The sequence below is a fragment of the Siniperca chuatsi genome, linkage group LG23 (assembly GCF_020085105.1).
Source record: "Siniperca chuatsi isolate FFG_IHB_CAS linkage group LG23, ASM2008510v1, whole genome shotgun sequence".
Lineage (NCBI taxonomy): Eukaryota > Metazoa > Chordata > Actinopteri > Centrarchiformes > Sinipercidae > Siniperca > Siniperca chuatsi.
Genome location: NC_058064.1, coordinates 21,922,107 through 21,943,180, shown reverse-complemented (window position 1 = coordinate 21,943,180; position 21,074 = coordinate 21,922,107). Strand labels below are relative to the sequence as shown.

Genomic DNA, 21,074 nt, shown 5'->3' with positions numbered 1-21,074 from the left:
TACCATCCCTCACTGCCCCTTGCGTTGCTGCCATAGGATGTCCCGAATTAGCTACTTAATTAGGTTATTCCATAAGAACAAGTCCAATCGAACAGCGTAAAACAGTTTTCATCTGCATCTGCATCTATACTCTCTTTGCCAACAAGGATCCTGTATTTAAAGCTATAAACATACAACCAAACTAAACATCAAACATCATAATAATACAACACATATTGTGAGTTTACTCATTAGGTATGCACTGGGCTGTTTTTTGCTAGTCTGAATTGAGCAAGCTAAGGAACAAATACATCATTATTACGGGGACCACAACCGGGATACATTATACCATAAATGCTCTTAAATGCAAGGTAAATACAGAACAACTTCCAGTGTGTATAGCATCCTGTGTGTAACATAGTGTCCAGTGTCCTTTGCTGTCCTGCGTGTTGGTAGAGTTCTCATAGAACATGCATACACCTATCAGAAACTCTTTCTATATCTTCCCTCCCATGCCTTCCTCGTGTGTGATGGGTGCTAAACAATATATTTTGTCTTGCTTTTATTGTAATGACTTCTATCTCTGTCGTAGTGAACAATGGCATGCAGTATCCATATGCTAACTGCACTAAATCATAGACATACTAAAGTGATACAATGCTGCATTCTATATTTATTCCATTTGGCAATGTATAAAGTTGTGTTCGCCACTTCCTGCAGTGAACCGTTTGCAAACGTATGGTAGTGGGTGGTGGCAATAATGGATAACCTTTTGATTGTACCAAATGACCGCAGTACTGTAAAACTGTTTTGGACTTCTGTAGTTGAATAGGACCATATGGTAAGAGGTCCAGAATGGGTTGGAGTTTTTTGTTACATTGTTTTGCAGCTTTCTTTTTTACCTCTTCTCTTCAATTTTCTTGTGTTTCTTTGTCCAATTGAATCTGCCATATTTTTTAAACATCCATTATCCCCTTGCAGGAGTTCATAGCCGCACATTCATTTTCATGCGTCAGGTCATGTTCAAACAATTGATCTGCTCCCATATATGTGTTTGCTCCAGTTACCAACAGTCATCTTACTAATTAGCAGTTCGATCAGTGGGAACACACAACACATGACGACCATAACAATCAATAATAAGGTTCCAATTGTCATCCCTGCAGGAAGTTCAGATTGCCGAGCCAGTTCCAAACTGCTGGCATTTTTGTGTTCCAATATGAGTATCTCACATGTTCATATCTTAACTCCTTCAATTTTTCAATCACTTTGGTAAGGTTCCCCTCTTCTCCTGTACTGTATGCCTAGGGATGGCAGTGCAACACTCATCTCTGATGTAACTACACACTCCCTGATCTCCTGCCAGTAGTATGTCTAGAACTAATGTTTTGTAAAACTATCTGGGCAGTCAAGTGCAACTGCGCACGTATGGCTCCCATGGCCGATATTGTCCAATTCATAAACCTCTGCTGATTATAACACAGACGATTTATCCACCTACTGTTACGAGCGGTGTAGTACGCATTTACCATACCAATCCCACTCCTTGCCCGGAGATAATCCAATCTTCCCCTAAAGCCCTAAGTCAGATGGAACACCGTGTGGTTCCTGGTTCCAAGCAATGTAGACTTTCCCATCAGCTGCCCAATTTTTTCCTAGATACCTTTTAGCTCTGTTTTTAATTTTATTCTGTGAGGTGGGTCTATCTCTTTTCTAGATGAGGTTTCATTTTGGGATGACAAGCTAAGCACTGTTGTTGGTCCTGTTAACATTACTGGTGTCCATATTCCTGTCAAATTTACTGGCAGTACTACTTTTACCTGATTACTGTCGTCACACAGCCAAAACACATCTGCTAGAGGCCGCGTTTCCCCTGCAAGAGTTGGGAATCTGCGTTGTATTGGATAAACTCTATCATGTATAATGAAAAGGTGTTGACCATCATACACTACCTGCTGACACTGAAACACTGCCTGTTTAGTTGTGTTAGAAAATCTTTCTGTGGAGGTTTGTCTTGTTTTCATCACATTAGCTTATTCCTCTCTACACTGCACTCTGGAATGTGATGGTATTCCTGTGGACAATGCCCCAAATAATCTACATCCACATGCTATACAATAAGGAAATATCACTCCTTCGGCCATGTTAACTGCCGGAGGGGCCCCTGACTCTAATTCATCTGTCAGAGTTTTAGGGAATACCTGCCTGTCATTGCTCCATGCCTGGTAACCTCAAGCCATCTTTACTACACAATAAGCAAAACAAACTCCATCAGTACCATACGTGTTTGTGTCAAAACCTGGAATGGGCATCACCTGAGGAATTATAACACAATACACAAGATTGTGAGCTCACTTGTTGGGCTGAATAGCGCATCCACTGATAGAACAGACTGTTTTCCTGACTTGCTGTTCTTGCTTTGTCAATTGATGAAGTTCTTCTATTGGACTTGCATGTGCACCGTCTCGGCTTTACCACTTTAGTGGCTTCCTGCCTGGTCATAGAGTTTTCAGATTCAACATCAGTGCAGTAGATCTTTGAACAATTTATCATCACATTCACCACCCCTGTAACGTTCCAAAGTTTGGTTATACTTATTTGATCTGACATAAGTGATCTTGACTAACTGGTTTAGCAGCAGTTTACCCTATTGTGCTGCCACAACTCCTACTGCCAGGGCACAATCACTCAACTGCCCCTGTTCTGCTGAGATACAGATACTCCATTGCTCCTGTTTTGTGACTGACTCTGACTTTGGTGAATTTTGCATTAACTTTCCCAAATCTGGCAAGATCCAGACTGAGAAAATTACAATTACTAATCCTATTTTCCATAAACTCCTCTTTCTAGGGTTCCTGCCCTGATACCCCTGAATGCCCTGCCCCTGACTCAGCTTCCCTAGCCCCCTGACTTTCTGCTGGACTTGCAACTTGACTTGTGGTTCATCATCTGAGTTTGATTCACTTTCCCGTCTTGTTACTAATGATCCACTACTCGTTGTGCTGCTGCTAGTCCGTCTGGCGGCCAGTCCCTGCGATCTCCTCTCTCCCTGTGGACTCTGAGGCCATCCTATTTCCTGCGGGGAGGAGTCGCCATCCCCTTCCGGCCCAGGAGGTTCCCTCCATCTGTATGCTTCAACTGTTCTTTCTGGGTCATCTGCTCTGCAGCAGTGGTTAAGACGGAAACCGAATTTTTCTTACCTTCGACCTTTAGGGCTGTTGGGGTTGCAAGGATGACCTTAAAGGGGCCCCTCTCCTTTGTGGCACCTTTTACCTGCTGGAATATAACTTTAATGCTCGTTTTTTAAAAGGTGCCTTCTCTAGGTGATCGCAGCTTTTCTGATGTTTGTTCATGCCACTTTTTCATGCAGTGTTGAATCTGCTTTCTGCACAGCTAGCTAATGATCTAGGGACCTCTGGCTCATCATCTGTCTGTCTACTTCATCTGTCTGTCTACTTTTTTTATAAAAACAAGTATTTTACCAGCAGTAAGACCTGATTTTTTATTTCTTTGCTCTAGTAAACTCGAATTCTAGCCTATCCGCAATCCAATTTACCTGTCTCCCACCTAATTCTTCTGGGGACAACAGTGATATGCATTCATGGATTTGCTGTTATCAAGTTTTACCCTGCTATCCCAAACCCTTCTGGTATTATTAAAATACTGGATTCAATGGGATTGTAGGTATTTCTCTAGGATCATTGCACAACAGCTCCAGCAATCATGCCAATGCTATTGGAGTCCACCACCTATGCATTGACTCTTCCCACGGCATGTCAGGAAACTCTTCCTTCACCTGTAACAGATTAACAATCTTAGTTATCTACCTTAGTTATCTAAGTTTCTGATTAATTTCCTGCTATTTTACCAATACTCTATGCCCTTTTTATTACACATAAACACACACAAATATGTTCTCACTCCCTGCATCTCTACTGTTCAGGAGTGGACAGTAACTAAGTACATTTACTCAAGTACCGTGCTTAAGTACATGTAATAACCTGATTATTTAGTATATCAGGGTATTTTGTGTTTTTTAATTTACGAGAATGTATACCATTTCATTATTATAATTGCATTGAGGCATTGTAATTTCATTTGTGATGAATAATTTCATTGTTTATTATATAGTTAAAATATGCATTTGCATAGTGTTAAAAGTTTATAAATAGAAGAAGAATTCATAGTTTATTCAATAGGAAAGAAATCCAGTAATGTTTGTTTTGTTATTATTTGATTTACTGGAGTGTACGTAATGACGCAACACTAGAGCGTAGAGAATGAGAAAAAAAACACCACCCGAGAAGCGGGAAGGACGGAGCAGCAGTGACCGTGGCCGCACATTACATGAGCTCGCAAAACCTAGAAAAAGTGTTTAAAAGCCGCGCTTCAGCACGCTTGGAAAACTCCCCCTTGTTTCGGAGGACTGCGGAGGACTCGCAGACGACTCGTGCAGCCTGGGGCGAGTTTAAATAGTTTTCTGAAGAATGAGCTGGAAGAGCTAAGCTAAAGTTGCTAGCACCGTGTCTTTGCTAATTCTCCTCAGAACCAATCGGGAGAGAGAGACGGCGTGATCACCGGACGAACACCTGCACTCACCTGCGTTGAGGACGACAGCCAGGAGAGCGGATTCCGTGTGCCCATCTCATCGATGTACTTCCTTCCTTTTTGTTTTTGGCCGTAATGGTGAACTGCAGACTGGTAGGATTATTCAAAGCTATTACAAAGGATTTAAGCTTCAAGGCGCGCCAACGAAACGCAAGCTTGCTGACTCAAAATCGAGTGCACTCGTGGTGGGAATGACTCGTGGTAAATAATTTATGTCGGGGAATTTCTTATAGTGTATAAATTTGAATTAAAACTGAACCTTTTTTTAATACAAAAGCATAAAACGTATCCAATGTGTGAGTCATTTGTACACTGTAAAATCAACGCTGTAAAATGAAAATAACCACAAGGTAATTACATTTAGAGGTACCTGTTTATTGACTAATTATAAATTATTATACCTGAGAATCCTTTCATTTATTTTGAAGCTAGAATCATACTTTTACCCTAGACAAAGATTTTATACATCGGGATGTCTCTTTTGCCAGTGTTAAATTTGGAAGTTAAAGGAGTCTATATACTGTAGTTATTCCTTGTTAATAACGAGCTGGTTGGCAAAAGGGTTACATACAAATATGAGGTACTTTTTACTTGAGTATTTTTTGTCATGCCACTTTCTACCTTTACTCCAGGTAAAGATGATTAGCTTCTCATCCAAAACTAAACTTTGAGTAATAGTTGTTTATTTCATATTTATAGAAATTTTCAGTCTTGACTAAAGTGGTGGACCAAGCAACCGACTGATAGACCAAACATTTGCTATCAATAGAGCCTTCCCGCTAGTATGGCTAAAAAGTGGATGTGGGTCATGGGAGATATGAAATATGGAGCAATACGGGACATAAAATGCAGAACAAAATGAGAAAATGGACATAGAAAAGTATAGAATTAAGTGCAAGATAGCTGAACCCATTATCATTATCAAAAACTCTCAGGGTGTTTGCATTTCTTTAAACCAATCACAATCGTCTTGGGTGGCGCTAAGCCCAGGATGCAGCAACAGTACCCTTGCAAAACAGTAACGCACAGATAGCAAAAGAAGAGGAGAATTCCGACTGAAATAGTAGGCCAATGGCAGGCTTATACCCACCGCCTACTTCCTGCCAGACTAAGTAGAAAAGGTTTCAGTCGTAGTCATCTAGACACTGTTTTCAGAATCAAGACTTTTAGGCTCCCATCCAGAAGTCATTCTCAATTGTTGTCAGACCATTTTCACAATTGAGAATGACTTCCGGATGGGAGCCTAAAAGTCTTGATTCTGAAAACAGTGTCCAGATGACTACGACTGAAACCTTTTCTACTATAGAACACTCCTGGACGAATGAGGGACTACACTGTCTAGTCAGACTAAGGTTATCCTAATCCAGTTATAATGACAAGTCTTGACCCTGCTTGTGGTTAGTTGAGTAACTCTGGTAAAACATGAATTTTTCGTGCACACAATTCATGTTTTTAAGTAAATAAGACCAATGGTCTCAAAAACTGTATATGGTGTCAAATATACATGTACATTGAGACAATAGCAGTGTGTGTGTGTGCATGCTGAATTAACCAAGCTCACCTTGCTAAGACAGAGGCAAACAAAGGATCAGAGCAAAGCATATTAAGATCATAATTCATATACAACAACTTCCTTGCTTACTATCAATAAGCAGTAATTATGAGGTTATTGAGGGAAAACTCTTAGTTAATGACCTAGTAGTTGTAGAATATGGTCATGTAGAATAAGGCATTAATATGTGCTTTATATTGACTAATAAAGAGCCAAAATGCTACAAATATGCATGCTAATAAGCAACTAGTTAATGGTGAATATGTGTACCTTAATATAAAGTGTTACCCAATTTTGTTATTTAAGTGTTTCCATGTAATGCAACTTTAAACTTTTACTTCACTGCATTTCAGAGGGAAATTATTATACTCTTTACTCCACTACATTTATTTGATTGATATAGTTACTTATTAAATAAATTGCTCTCCACACCCACACAGGTGGAATTTGGGTGGAGCTATGCTGGGAATTACTTGATGCCAACAAACTATGAACTAATGTCAATCAACCACAGTTTAGTACATGCCCACACTGTCCTGAGAAGGGGTCTAATTAGGCAACATAAGTGAAAACACCAGTGTGGGTGGAGGATGGGTGTGCAGGGGCTTAGAGATTCTACATACAAAATATACAATCATTTTATAAAATATGTATTATTAATTAAACTACCAAACAATATAACTAGTTAGAATTTGTGCTATCTAGACATACCTAGACCTAAAGCTACAGCATTAAAATGCTGCTGATACTTTTATGCATCTGTAGTAACAAATCAATAATATATAAAATATAACACTTTTTTATATGACTTTTTTTTCCCTTGAGTTTGAGTTTTTTCACATTAAAATCAAACTAACAGCATACACAATTGATTAAATTAATTTAATGTGCAGGGAGAGGGCAAAAAAGCCCAGAAAGGGCTTTATTCATTGCATAATAAAAAACAATATTCATAATGTCAAAGATATACAGTATTTAGCATATGATGTATGTATGACATATTGTGACTTTTTTCATCATGGTTCATAGATTACTTTGAGACTATTTTTTTTCACATCGCCCTACTTTTCTTCTGTAGTCTTCAGAGTGTTTCTGACCAAGGCTCCACCAAATGAGCACAGTGGGCGCCAAAGGCCCCAGGTTCACTGTGGCAAAGTTTGTAGTAATTTGATTTGCTGATTAATATAAACTGAAATGGAAGGGCTTTAAGCCTCCATTTGCACCTAATCTTGGGGTTCTGTCTTGTAGAGGGGCCCTGTGTCAAATGCCACTTTTAATATGTTTAATATTTCAGTTGACATCATGCACACATGGTACATATTCTCAAATAACATTTATTGTATTTATTCAACCTATAACTCAACTGAGTTGGGGAACACAGGGACCCAATAGAGGCCCACAGCATCCTTGGAAACATTTCATCGACCCGGGGGTCTGTGGCACAACCTCTCGCATCAAACGGGTTGAAATGAAATAAACCACAGAACAACCAGATTTACAAAATTAATTAAATAAAAGTATAAATTCATACCCTAACAGTGTTATAGAGTACTTTTATATGCAACCTGAAAGTTATGTAACTATCTAACATTAGGCCAGCATGGTCAAGCTAATGCTATACGCTACACGTTATACAGATGATACTCCTAACTCATAACGTATGACTTTGTAAGACTCCTAAAGAAAGACTTTTCATTTCACTTAATTTCTTTTCATGTCCAGGCTGCCAGCCAGGGCAGGAGTAATGCAGCATTCAAGGTTGTATTCCAGCACACCAGGAGTGCAGCCTGTTGGACTTTCTGAGATGGTCTTTTTAATGAATTCATATATAGTCGCATGTGTATTAATTAATATATATATATTAATATATACTAATTACTCTTATAATTGATTTTACGTTAAAAAGTTGATCAGAACAGATGTGCGCAGGAATTCTGGAATATCGAGTGGTTGTGCTTAGCCCTGATGTCAACATGAAGATTGGTGAAATTCTTGCAAGACAGTTATTCGCAGAACATGTCAGGATATAGAAACTGAATATGTCTTTAAAGTTGAAGACTGCACTTTGAGACATCTACGTTGCGACCTGACGTCTCTTCAACTTTCATTTCGGCTATATATGTCAACCCCCGAATGTTTTTTTCGACGTCGAAATGTTTGCTGGGTTACTTTTAGCGCCAGGGCAAGCAAGTAGGTTAATCCAGCCCTGCGTCAGACTCAGTCCACCAGTCCCGTGGTCCAGTCCAGATTCCAGTCCTTTATGATCCACTCCTTTATATCCGTCGTCCCCTCTCTGAATGCAGCGCTGTGATTGGATGCTGGCTGCTTGTCAGGAAGAAAGAGCTGCTGTGTTGAGGCCGAAAACTCAGACACCAGCAGAACCTGGACGACACTGGGGGACCTCCGTGGAAGAGATATATACTCTACTGGACACTCGGAAGGCATTTTTAACTAGCTGAGCTCTAGCGGAGCACCGAGCGAGTCTCCGTGCTCCTGCTGTCGAGGCCGCCGCGGTTCTGTTTCTCCCCTCCTGTCGTGTGTCGCTGCCTGCTGCTGGTCACAGTAATCCAGACCCGCTGCTATTAATGAGACTGAATCTGCTGTGTGGCGACGCGCCCACAAACCTGTCTGAGATTTAAATCTTAATCCGATCCGGAGGAAACATAACGGCTCAGCTGTCGAGGCTGGTTGTCGGGGCTAACAGCTGAGGCTGCCGGACCGGTTAAACATCCCGATAAAGCTCCAACTACATGGAACAAGTCAGCGGCGGACCACCGTCTCGTTTTGCGCAAGAACTGTTATGACTGACCTATAGATCGGCTAGTCTCATTTTGAAGCAGTAGCGTGGGCTTTGTTACTGAGGATTTATTTGATTAAGGCATCCTAAAAGCAGCGATTTGACGCCTCTGCATCAGGTGAGTGGAATCCGCAGTTATTCCCGTCGACCTTACCTCACCAGCCTCGTTCTAGCTGCTTTTTTGCCCCCGCGATATTTTTGGCACGACTTGTGTTGTTTTTCTCTTGTTATCATAGCCTCTTGTTATCCTTGTGCTTACATTTCCATTAAGGCCTCTAGATCTGTGTGTTAATCCAGAGTGCAGGCAGCAACGCAGCAGGTTTAGGCTCTCCATCATCCAAACCTACAGAAACCAGCAAAAATGGGCATTTTAATTAACAGGAGGATTAGCAACACATGGGTTTGGTCAACCTGTGAGTTTCCGAGCTGTCGCATTCTGACTCATGTTTAAATCATCTGGAAAGACAGCGCGAAAAATCTCTGTCTTATTGTCTTTTCTAAGTATGCTAATGCCTGTCCCTTCCCAGTCCTTGCGAGTGCTGTTTGTGAGCACGCGGAAGGATCAGCAGCCATACGTAACACTCAGCTGCAACAGTTGCACACTGTGGAGCAGTGCAGCAGTCTGTGGAAGGGCACATATTAAATGAGGATTCCACTGTTAAACTAACACATTTTTCATTTACTACTCTTACTGCTCCTTTTATTAAGTAATTAAATAGTTATAGCCACGTAATACAACACATTAAACAGTAAGCGACATTAAATTACATTCATATAAAAATATATTTGTTACTATAAATGGGTCATTCTACAGAAATGTCCACTTTTGGAATAGGCAAGATGTCTTAAAATGTATTTCTTTTTCTAACATTTAAACTTAGACCACATTTTCACACAACTGATTTACTTTTTGAATACACATAAATGACAGCTTAATGCTTTTTAAAATCTTTTTTTGTGCATTTATTTAAAGTCTGCATGTACTGTATTTTTGTCACTGGTGTTATCTTACTACTTTGGCAATATTAAAGGCTTTTATGAAATATTATTTCTCAATTTTTTCAGCACATGTAGTCAGAGTTACAGAAAAATAATGATAATGCAACAAATCAGGAGATTCTGTTTTATTTTAATCAGGTTTGTTAATCAGAATCAGAAATACTTTATTGATCCCCGAGGGGAAACTCTTTGTTACAGCAGCTCACTATCACATCAGTGCACACAGGAAGAGAAGAACTAAGCAAAAAAATATATAATACATTATAATACAGGTCAGAAAATAAATTAAGTACCAGGTGGGTATAAGTATAAAATAAAATAAGTGTGAAGTACAAAGTGGGTTTACGGTTGATGATAATAATACGGTATAAGGTAATAGTGCATGAACTGCCAAGTTAAGTGTAGCTTATTTATAATGAGACGGAGGATAATGCACAGCAGTAACAGAGGTATGAATAAAAGTGATTGAATGATGTTAGTTCATTTGCTGTATGCATGTATTTGCTATAACAATGAAAATATTTGAAAAACAGTTATAAACAAGTAATGATGCAATCCTTTAAATCTTAACTCTTGAGTGAAGCAGAATTCAATGAATGTAAAATTATCATGTCACATTTTATTTAATGTGACAGAAAAAAACACACAGTAACACCAGTGACACAATGAATCACCGGTGACATGCATAAGACCAAAGATCCTTATCCTTCAACTATAATTAAGTAGATGAGATTAAATTGTTACATTTGGCATACAGTCAAAAACTATCATTGACACTTAGTGAAAGCAATTAGTAAAAGATCATGAGCATCAGTTTAAAAACACATTTTAACTCCATTAGAAAACAACTGAAGTGTCCAACAAAGTACATTGTCTAAACTGCAATTGTCCACTACTATTTTATGTCATGCTAATATACTAGGTTATGGCTAAGAGGGGTAAACTTCCAACTGTCCCCATTTTATGTTTCATGGTGCCTTCCTTTACTTGCCCAGCTGCCCCATAATGAACTCGCAGAACCAGCTGGAAAAAGCTCTGTGCATTAGGGATATCTTTCCCTTGACAAACTAATGTGTTGGCTGTTCTCTTCAGCGCAGCCAACACTCCATCTGGTGCACCCTTTCCGTGGCTCGCCTCGAAGAAGTTCCATGTCACCGTCGAGAAACCCCTCTTGTGTGACTCCGTGGATATGATGTAAAAGTTTGAGCGGTTTTTGTATTGGGTGACAGGGCCATCACTAAAAAAGTGAAGGTTTTGGACATCAGTGTGGTCCCTTTCCAGGAAATGAAGAATAGGGTCCAGATGAGCCCATATAGCTGGTGGGTCATGCCTTCTACTAGGGGAGATGGTGCAGAAGGGCATGGGGGCCTGGTTTGCCAGAATGTGTGGAGGGTCGCCTGCTGATGTGACCCCCCAAAGTGGACTGACTGGATTTCATTGGAGTGTTTACATGAATAGTTCTCACTGAAATCTGTGTGGATCTGGGAGTCTCTGGCAGTGATGTTCTCTCTGACATTGCTGTACTCATTGTACTGCCAGTGAATATTTAAAATGTGTCTGCTGAAGGTAAAGAGTGTGTTCTGGAATTGTGCCACAAGTTCATCCTCCTGTATCTTTTTTGACAGTGATTGTACTTACTCTTGTCTCTCCACCTTGCATTGAGATGTTCACCTTCTCCTGGCACCATTGGCTTAGAGTCACCACCCTACTAGATGACTTGTTTAAGGGATAGGCAGACAATTTGCAGTGCAAACAATCACCATAAGCACATGTCTTGGAGGTGCTGCAGACAGTGCTGTCGGACATTTCCCCATAAGTTTCTGGAGTCTGAAATTCCAAGCCTATATAATTTGTCAGCTATGAACTGCAAGTTTTCATGTGTCTTACATTGGCATTACAGTCTCTCTGTCTCTCTCATTTGGTGGAACCACCCAAAATGGTCTCTGATGGCAGAAGAAAGCATAATTTGTTGGTGCTCTGAGCAAAGACTCAGACAGTAGCCTCCTCTGTCTCTTAACCTTCTTGAGAGTAAGTGTGTTCCTCTTCCCTGTGGTCAGTCTGCTGACATCATCCCTGAGGAAAAATTGTGATTTTACAGTCTCTGTCTGTATGCCAGTTTCTTGGACTTGCTTTGTTTTTCTGATGGTTGGAGAAACACAACCGATGAGCTTCTTGCAGTATGTCTTGCATTTATATTTTTTGATCAGCTTCTCTGATATCAGCTCTGCAAGACTTTGTTTTGACATTGTGTCTTTTAAAACTTTTGGGAACACTGAAACACAAATATGAAAGTGATATTTCAGGGCTTTTCTGACTTGGGTGTTGACTGACTGACCTTGAAGAATTTTTTGTGTATTAACTTCTGGGCTGTCCAGATTTGCACGCTGCAGTTGTATGTTATGTTTTTACACCTTTTCATATCTTTTCCAACTGATGATCTCGTCTTTCATTTTCTCTATTTCCCTTTGTTCCCTTTGTGCATCTCTCCTACGTTGTCTCCTCCCATGTTGTAGTTTTCTGTAAAACAAAAATATTTTCTTGAGTTCTCACTCATTTCACCCTGGCTTGTTTCGCTCTCTCACTGTCTCTCTGTATGCATGTGTCTCTTTTTCTGTGTGTGTGAATGTGAAGAATAGGTGGTAGGGAAAGAGTTTGTGAAAAGAGTATGTGAGATGGTATTGGTGTGAATAGCCTGGGAAGCAAATCCAGATGTGACAGATGATAATGTAAATGGTGTGTGTTTGGTGGTATTGTATGGTATGCACTTTTATAACTGTTTGGGGGGGGGCATACCCTCATACCTTCAATTTAGCCATACCTGACCAAAGGTGGATTAACAATGATAAAGAAAAGTTGGAATCATGATATCTCAGTGCTATTCTATGCTAATGAACTAAATGAACAGCTTTGAATAAAGTTTATCTAAATAAAATACAGCACTTTCCGTCTGTACATGACTGTGGGAACAAGCACTTCTGTGGTGCTTGGAAGTCTATATAATAAAAAACAAATATTGCCATATTGATGGCTCAAGAAGGTGTAATTGTTCAAATAACATATTGTTTCATTTTAAAATGTATAGACATTGTAACCCTAAAGTGTTTTTCAAGTGTAATATTTCTGTAAAGGCTGGGGACAGAAAAATCGACATTTCCATAGAATGACCCAAATAGTTATTCAAAGTTATGTTTTATCGCAGCTTCCGTTGTATGATGATGAGTTAATTTTAAACAAGTTTAGTTAAAAAAAATCCCATTGTTTTTCTTTTGAATTAACAACAGATTTTGTATTTCATTGTTGTCCCGTGAAAAGCCTGTATCTACAAAACGTCTGCTTCTTATTCGCTAAGAAAGACAGCCCTCTTTTCTGCTTCGTGACATTACATTTTTCATATAGCCTAGTCCAATGGGGTTTAAAATAGTTTTTGTAGTTTATCAGAAAAATTTAAACCCACCAAATCTGGAGATGCCTGGTTTTCACTGGACAGCTGCAATTTGTTTGTCCTGATTGGGTTTGACTTTGCTTCCACCTGATCCTCCTGACCTGGGGATGGACTGGACAACTGAGGCAGAAAAACACACTCAAACATTATAAACTACAGCATAGGGCAGCAACTAATGATTTCATCAGTGATTATTTATTCACTGAAGGCTATAGTCCCAAAATGTCAAATATATTAACATATATCGACCGCAAGATACCAGAGTAGGGCTGCTACCAATGATTATTGTCATTATTGATGTTATTTTGTCAATACATTGATTAATAATTTGGTCTATAAAATGTCAGAAAATAGTGAAAACACCATCAAAGTTTCCCACAGCCTAAGGTCATGTCGTCAGATTTATTGTTTTGTCTGACAATTTAAAATATACAATATTCAGATAACAATAATATAAAACAGAGAAAATCAGCAAATTTGAAAAATACTTTAATGATTAATTTTCTGTCTATTGGCTTATCAGTTAATTGGCTAATTGTCTTCAGTCTGCTTATTTTGTTGGACCAACAGTCCAAAAACCCGTAGGGAATCAGTTTATAACTATATAAAACATAGAAAAGCAGCAAATCATGATATTTGTGAAACTGTTACTGGGTAATATTTGTTGTGATCACTGATCAGTGACTTAAAGGTGGGGTATGCGATTCTAGAGAAATCCAATACCATGACAAATACCATGATACAGAACAAACAACGACACAGAAAGTAATGTAACTAACGTTAGCTAGGTTGTGGGTTACCAAACTGTCCCTGCAGTTGCTGCTGAGAAGCTAACATGCCGAGAGGACGAGACGGTTTCCCAGAGCCAGCACAGCAGCTCCAGACAGCGACGCTCACAACTCTCCTGCTGCTATAGCTAACATCACAACAACAGCATGTCTTGGCAAACTAGAAAGTAAGCTGAATGTCTGCGGGCAAGTCATTTAACGTTACTTGACACACAAATCATGGCTGGAATAGTGCTGTGTGGCCCAGTCTGTGCCAATGTGTTTTGTTTTTTTCATTTACAGAGCCAGGGCTGTGTACAAACACTGGATTTATTTTCAGCGCACACACACAATGGACAGCTAGCGGACCGTGAGGAGAAATTCACTGAATTTGACAAAAAGATTAGAATTGAATTAGAATCGCATACCCCACCTTTTAATGTTCTCTTGTGTAATGGGCCAGAATTAAATATTTATTTTCAGCACTATCACTGACATCAAACCATGTGTATTTAAACAATATAAAAAACATCTATTAACCTATTGCTGCTGTCAGATGAAATATCTCAAATGCCAAGGCTTTAAGAACAAAGAAACAGCCTTGGTGACATTACATGTTGACATATCTTTACAATTCAGGGGCGGCTGCGGATTAGAGGTAGATTGGGTTGCCCGCTAATCCGAAGATCAGCGGTTCGATCCCTGGCTTCCCCCAGCCCGCATATTGAAGTGTCCTTGGGCAAGATACTGAACCCCAAATTGCTCCCAAAGGCTGTACAAATGTTCTTTCTGATGAGCAGTTGCATGGTAATCTCTGCCTTCAGTGTGTGACATGTGACTCAAATGTTTTGAGTGGTTGGAAGACTAGAAAGGCACTATACAGTGACTGCAGTACAGTCTATTTACCATTCTGAAAGGCTTTTATAATCTTAAGAGCATATAAACATAATCCTTACCCGTTAATTTCAACTTCAGTTTGGAGATACATGGTTTACACCAGTCACAACAAATTTAAAGCAAAGTATAGATAAAACCAGGTTTTGACCTTTTACTTAATTTTATCTTGACTGTCAAATGTCTTTCGTCCATAATATGCTTACCTGTATTGGAAGCATGGAGAGTAAGTTCACCTCACCTCAGAGAATTAAGCATCTAGATTTAGACACTTACATCTAATGAGTCAGCAACCTTAAGATAATCAGAAGACAATCAATATCTCCATCTGTCCCTGGATACATAGTGCGTCAGTATTATGTCTGTTTGTCTTCATTAATGAGCGTTGAGGCCGACTCGCAGGGGGATGTATGGTGGAACAGCAAATAAGCCTTCTCTGTCCACTGCTTCATTGATTTCCCCATTCAGGCCCGGCAGCATTAAACAGCCACATTTCAGGTGCTGCACTCATCACGATGTAATCACTGGAGATATTGTGGAAGTTAATGCCCCTCCATTGGAGATAAGCTCAGACTCTGAAACTACTTCCTTATGGGTGATGAAGCTGATAGAACATTTTGACCTCTACTGACAGCCAGGTGAAATCTACGAGTTACGCTACTCACTGCTGGACATGTTGGATGTATTAATATGTCTTTGGCACTTAAGATATTCATAACAGATCTGGCTTTTTGCAATATAATGTGTAACATGTAGAAATGTGATTTTTTTTTCTGTCTTTTGACTTCTCTTCACTAAATTGAGGAGAAAAAATTCCAAAAGACCTCATCAATAATTCTCTTCCCAGACTGTATTGACCCTCATACTGGATGCTACTACACTGAAGAAAACATGATAAACAAGTTATTTACTGGAGTTAGGCTAATTGTAACTGTGTGATAATATGTCTGGATTTATTGCACCTAACAGATTCCCATCAGGGCACTCAAATCATTTAATTTAATACAAGAAGCATACACTAAATACAACCATGTCATGTTACTGCCTCTGCATTCTGATTATCTAAGCATTTATTTAAGTTGTAGGGATCCTGTTATTTTAAAATGTTTTCACGCTAACTGGATAACATTGAATTTGGACATAACTTAAGTTTATGACATTATTGTCACATTATTCATACATAATGATTTGCACTGATGCTATTCACATTATCACAGTAAATTTAGCTTTGGGAAACATGCGATTTGTTCTGTGACTGACTGACTTATTTTATTTCAGTGTTGTGCACTCAAGCTGAAAAGCCAAGATAGAACACATCTAGTCATCAACTTGCAATGTTATGTGTATTGCAAATGTATTTTTAAGCAATTTAATCAATTAACAGAACGGATGAAATTGTAACTGCTGCATTTATTCAAAGGACAGTAAAACTATTTTTTTCTAGGTCATGAAATGTCTAAACTTAATTTAAACGCGACACTCAACTTTTCAAAGATTTTATGAAACTGAATTTCATAAATAGTCACATTAGGCAATTAATTAGGCAATCATCTTCTTCATTCACATTGTTTGGTATACAAATGTTCCTCACTTCAGGTCTTGGAATAGAATTCAGAGTGCATATCTGTAATGAAATCCATTTGCCATACAGTATGAGAAATGTCCTTTGCATAGGAGTTTATAAGATTGTCGATTGTTGAATGTTGTCCCAATCCTCTTGAATGGCTGTGCAAAGTTCTTGGATATTGGTGGGAATTGGCACATGCTGCTGTATTCTCCGGTTCAGAACATCCCAAGAACTCTATAAAGACTGTGGCATATGGTGAATAGACATTGAGTAGTTAATCTCGCAAAGGTTTAAGCTAAAAGGAGGTGTTAAGTTGCTCTTTAAATGAAAATTTTAAAATTTGTTCTGAATAAAGGTCCTTGTCTCATTCGCTTGTCTATCCCAAACCACTTGGCTTGTATACAGAGAAAACAGACAAACTTATTTTTGATGACCAGTTGTCTGATATATGTTAAAGTTCCAGTGTGTAGGATTTTGTGGCATCTAGCGGTGAAAATGCAGTTTGCATCCATTTGAATAGCGCTCGCATCACCCTCCCCTTCTAAGCGTGTAGGAGAAACTACTGTGGCCGCGAAACACGTGAAAAATGCAAACGGAACATCATGGAAGGGGACCTGCTCCCTATGTAGATAAAAACGGCGTATTCTAGGGTAATGAAAACACAACAATTCTTATTTTCAGGTGATTACACACTATACACAAATTTTGCTCCTCACAATAGTCTTTTCTTTGTCTCATCAGAAATAAATCAGCTTCTTATTTGGAGATTACTGAATTCTGTTTATGGAGTGTTTCCTAATAATATTGCCTAGAGGAAGCATATATAAGGTGAACAGAATCGGTCCAAGCACAGAACCTTGTGGAACTCCATGACTAACTTTGGCGTGCACGGAGGACTCACTGTTAACAAGTATGGATACACTTTTGGTTCAGCGGGACATTGACATACTGTTAAAAGTGAAGAAGAATGGAACAAAATCAAGGAAGCCACTGCAAGAGAACCTTAGTCTTTCAGCAGGACAATAATTCTGCAATCTAGCATATAATACGGTGCTTTCTCCACTGATCTACAGCTACTTTGTCATACACTAAGACTTGAGTGCGCATACTCAACTTATATGGAGGGCCGCATTCTGAGGAGAGAAGACAACACCACCTTGTTAGCACGCTAAGTTTTCATGTACATTATTCTTGAGTCTTGCACATGGTTATGGTATGGCAGGCAATACAGTAACCTTGACATTGGGCTAGGAAGGGTAAAAGCCAGATGGTTCAATATTTGGACCCTTGTCTTAAGATATGTATGAGATTTTCCCCAAAATTAGACCAGAAATGACACAACCATGCGCCACAGTGTGCCGAGTATATACTGGTTTTCGTTCTGACCAAAAGATTTCACTGGTTACACCCTCATTTCTGTCTGAAGCTGAGGTAATCAGTTTTTGGTTTGGTTGATAATCCGCATTATATTTACTCCATAGCACATTTACCTACTATTCGGTAGAGTGAGTATGCATAGCCAGAACCACTCAAGCTCAGGAAAAATGTAGACAGCATAGGTAGAGTGGATATTGTGCATGGACTCCTTACTGATCTGAGGAAACATCAACAATACAAACAACAACAACTTGTTACTCACCTCATATCAGAACATCACAAGAATTTTAAATATAATATATATATATAACAATATAAAACAACATAAACAATAAAAAACAATATCCTAATAAAAAGGCAGTGGGAAATGTTAAAGTGACAGTCAATACCTAAAAAGGACCACACTAACGGTTTCCCACCATTAAACTTACTGACTGCGCATAACACACTTGACATTATTGCTGGTAAGTAAAATGGCAAAAATGAAAAACTTACCTTGTGTCATAGAGGAGGTGCAGTCACTAAAATGTGAGAACTCTCACGATTGTTTAACCCTTCACTTACAGTATATGCCCAAAGAGCAGAAAATATGCACAACTCCACCTGATTAAAAAGATCCAGATCTCAATAACTGTGAAAGAGATCATTTCCATGACTTACCCTACAGAGAATAATCTGACATTAGACTGAAAGCACTTATTCAAATTACATTAGCTATTATTTTCCCTTACATAATATGGTTGCCCAGTGCATAGCCTATAGTTCAATTGACAGCCTAATATGTCTGCATTAAGAAATGCAAAACATCTTTCTTTGATGGTTTTCTATAATATTTTGTATAGTGCACCAGAATATCTGTATTATACCTGTTCAGGGAGGAGCGTCGGTGTGGCAGCACACACACAGTCTGCTGCACTGAACCGCAGTTATGAGACTTGGTTTGAAGTTTTTTAGCCAGACTCTCAGCTAACAACCTCATCTGTCCACACCTAACTCTGCGGTGACCAACGGGAAAGTCTCCATTGTAACATGAACAAGAGTTTCACTTCTCTGTAGCAGTAAACACAATGGGCCCACTGATAGTTGCTGCGCTACATCACGAGATCCTATAGACATTGATGGCTGACTATCTGTAACGTAACATTTTAAACAGCATGTATTTTACCGTGGCTACGACTTCAGCTGGCACTACAGTTCCGCACACACCGGGGGGTGGTGGTGTCTCTCTCCAAGCTGAGCTGCTAACGTTAGCTTGACCACAGCACCGGTACCCAGCACTCCGCCGTCTGAAAGATGAAGGCTCAACCTGTAGCAAACTGTTTTATACACTCTATGTAGCAAACACTCTTGTCCAGGCTGGACAAAAAAAGAGATCTTATTTGGAATTTTCCTTTCCTCTGGGTAATTAAAACATACTTATAAATATTATATTCCATTTCTGCCAGTAGCTCCTTCTAAATGTTACACACTGGACCTTTAAGCTTGATTTAGCTTGATTTTAGTTGAAAGTGTTTTACCTTATTAAGAAAACCAATATTGTTTATGGAATTAAATGTTGGCCACAATGGTCCAGACTAAGTCAATAAAACAAATGGATGGATGCTGGGAGGATTGGGTCGGTCTCTGGTTTTGGCAGTCCGGTACAAGCTTAAAGGTCCAGTATGTTGGATTTAGCGGCATCTAGCATTTAGCGTCACTCTCTCAGCGCTGTCTGCAGCACATGTACGCATCACAGCTGAGCGGAGTCAAGCGGTGTCTTCATAGTAAGTTGCTAAGGGACTGTTCGTTACTATAAATAACCACATTTTATTATATTCACACAAAAGGGAGGTAGTATTGGACAAAATAAAAAGCAAAGGCTCACACTTTCCAACCATTACGTTTAATAGTGGACCGTGACTCTTAAAACTTGGCCCTCTGACCCCCCTTCCTTTGTTGGGAAAAAAAAAGCAATTTACTGTGTCTTCTCCCATAGTAGCTACTCAAAAGTTGCCTATGACAGTTCCAGCTCTGAAGTCCAGCCAATGCAACTAGCAGCACTTAGGGAGTGAGAGTTATCACCAATTGTATGTCTCTCCCCTATTGCCAGAATAAAAAACACAAGTCCCTCTCCAGTGCTTAAAAAATTATTTGATGTGCCCCCCCAATAAATAACGAACAATCCCTAACCAGTTTGTGAAATATATTGCTGGAAAGTTAATAAACAATGACCCCATCATTTTCCCTTTTCAATATAACTCTAATATAACCCTGTTCCTGACAACCATCATGTCACTCATGCTTATCACATCTGTTTGCTATCTTATAGCTATAGTTTGACAGTACAGTTATTAATATAGCAGATTGAAAGGTAAGTACGAAGCCTCGTTTTGATCCGCTCCCGTTTGCCCTGTTAAAGTGACTGCATTACACTGTTAATACAAACTCAACACTTCCTGTATGCATTTCAAATTAAAAACCCTCTCACATCTCAGTGGGTAGAAACCCTTCATTTCTTAGCACTGACTTGCAACTCCACTCTCATTCATGGGCTCTCATTATGTTTCACTCAGGAGCGGCTGAGTCACATGCGACACCTAGTGGCAAAATTTGGTATACCGGTCGGTCCGGTTTTAGGCTTAATATCAAACCGGTTTGAAAATGTTTACATCGGCCCAACCCTAGATGTTGGTATACTTATTTATTAGTATGCTGATTAGTATGTAATGTATGTCTGTGGTTATGTTTGTGTGATGTTCTAAAGAGTGGATGTTTGTCTGAAGAAAGCCAGTAGTGTGAGATTGTTTTGCAGTGTTTCCCAGATGTATCAGAATCAGAAATACTTTATTGATCCCCGAAAGGAAACTCTTTGCTACAGTAGCTCGCCTTTACGTCAGTGCACACAGGAGAAAGTACTAGCAAAAAATATAATAACTATAAAAACTATAAAAACAGGTCAGAAAATAAATTAAGTACCAGGTGGGTATAAGTATAAGATAAAATATGTGTGAAGTACCAAGTGGGTTTACTGGTTGATGATGATAATACAGTATAATAATACAATGTAATAATAAAAGTAATAAGCAGTGGTGCATGTACTGTCGAGTTAAGTG

General features: G+C 39.2%; 1 protein-coding gene across 2 annotated transcripts in view; it reads left to right on the top strand.

The window, feature by feature from the left end:
* Window positions 1–7,027: 7,027 nt before the first annotated feature.
* Window positions 7,028–21,074, top strand: part of large1 (LARGE xylosyl- and glucuronyltransferase 1) — a 154,122-nt gene continuing 140,075 nt past the window's right edge. The window contains exon 1 of one of the 2 annotated variants that reach the window (XM_044186216.1): window positions 7,028–9,054. The gene's annotated coding sequence lies outside the window, so the exon portion shown is untranslated. The remainder of the gene's footprint in view (window positions 9,055–21,074) is intronic. The other variant, XM_044186217.1, reaches the window with a different exon arrangement.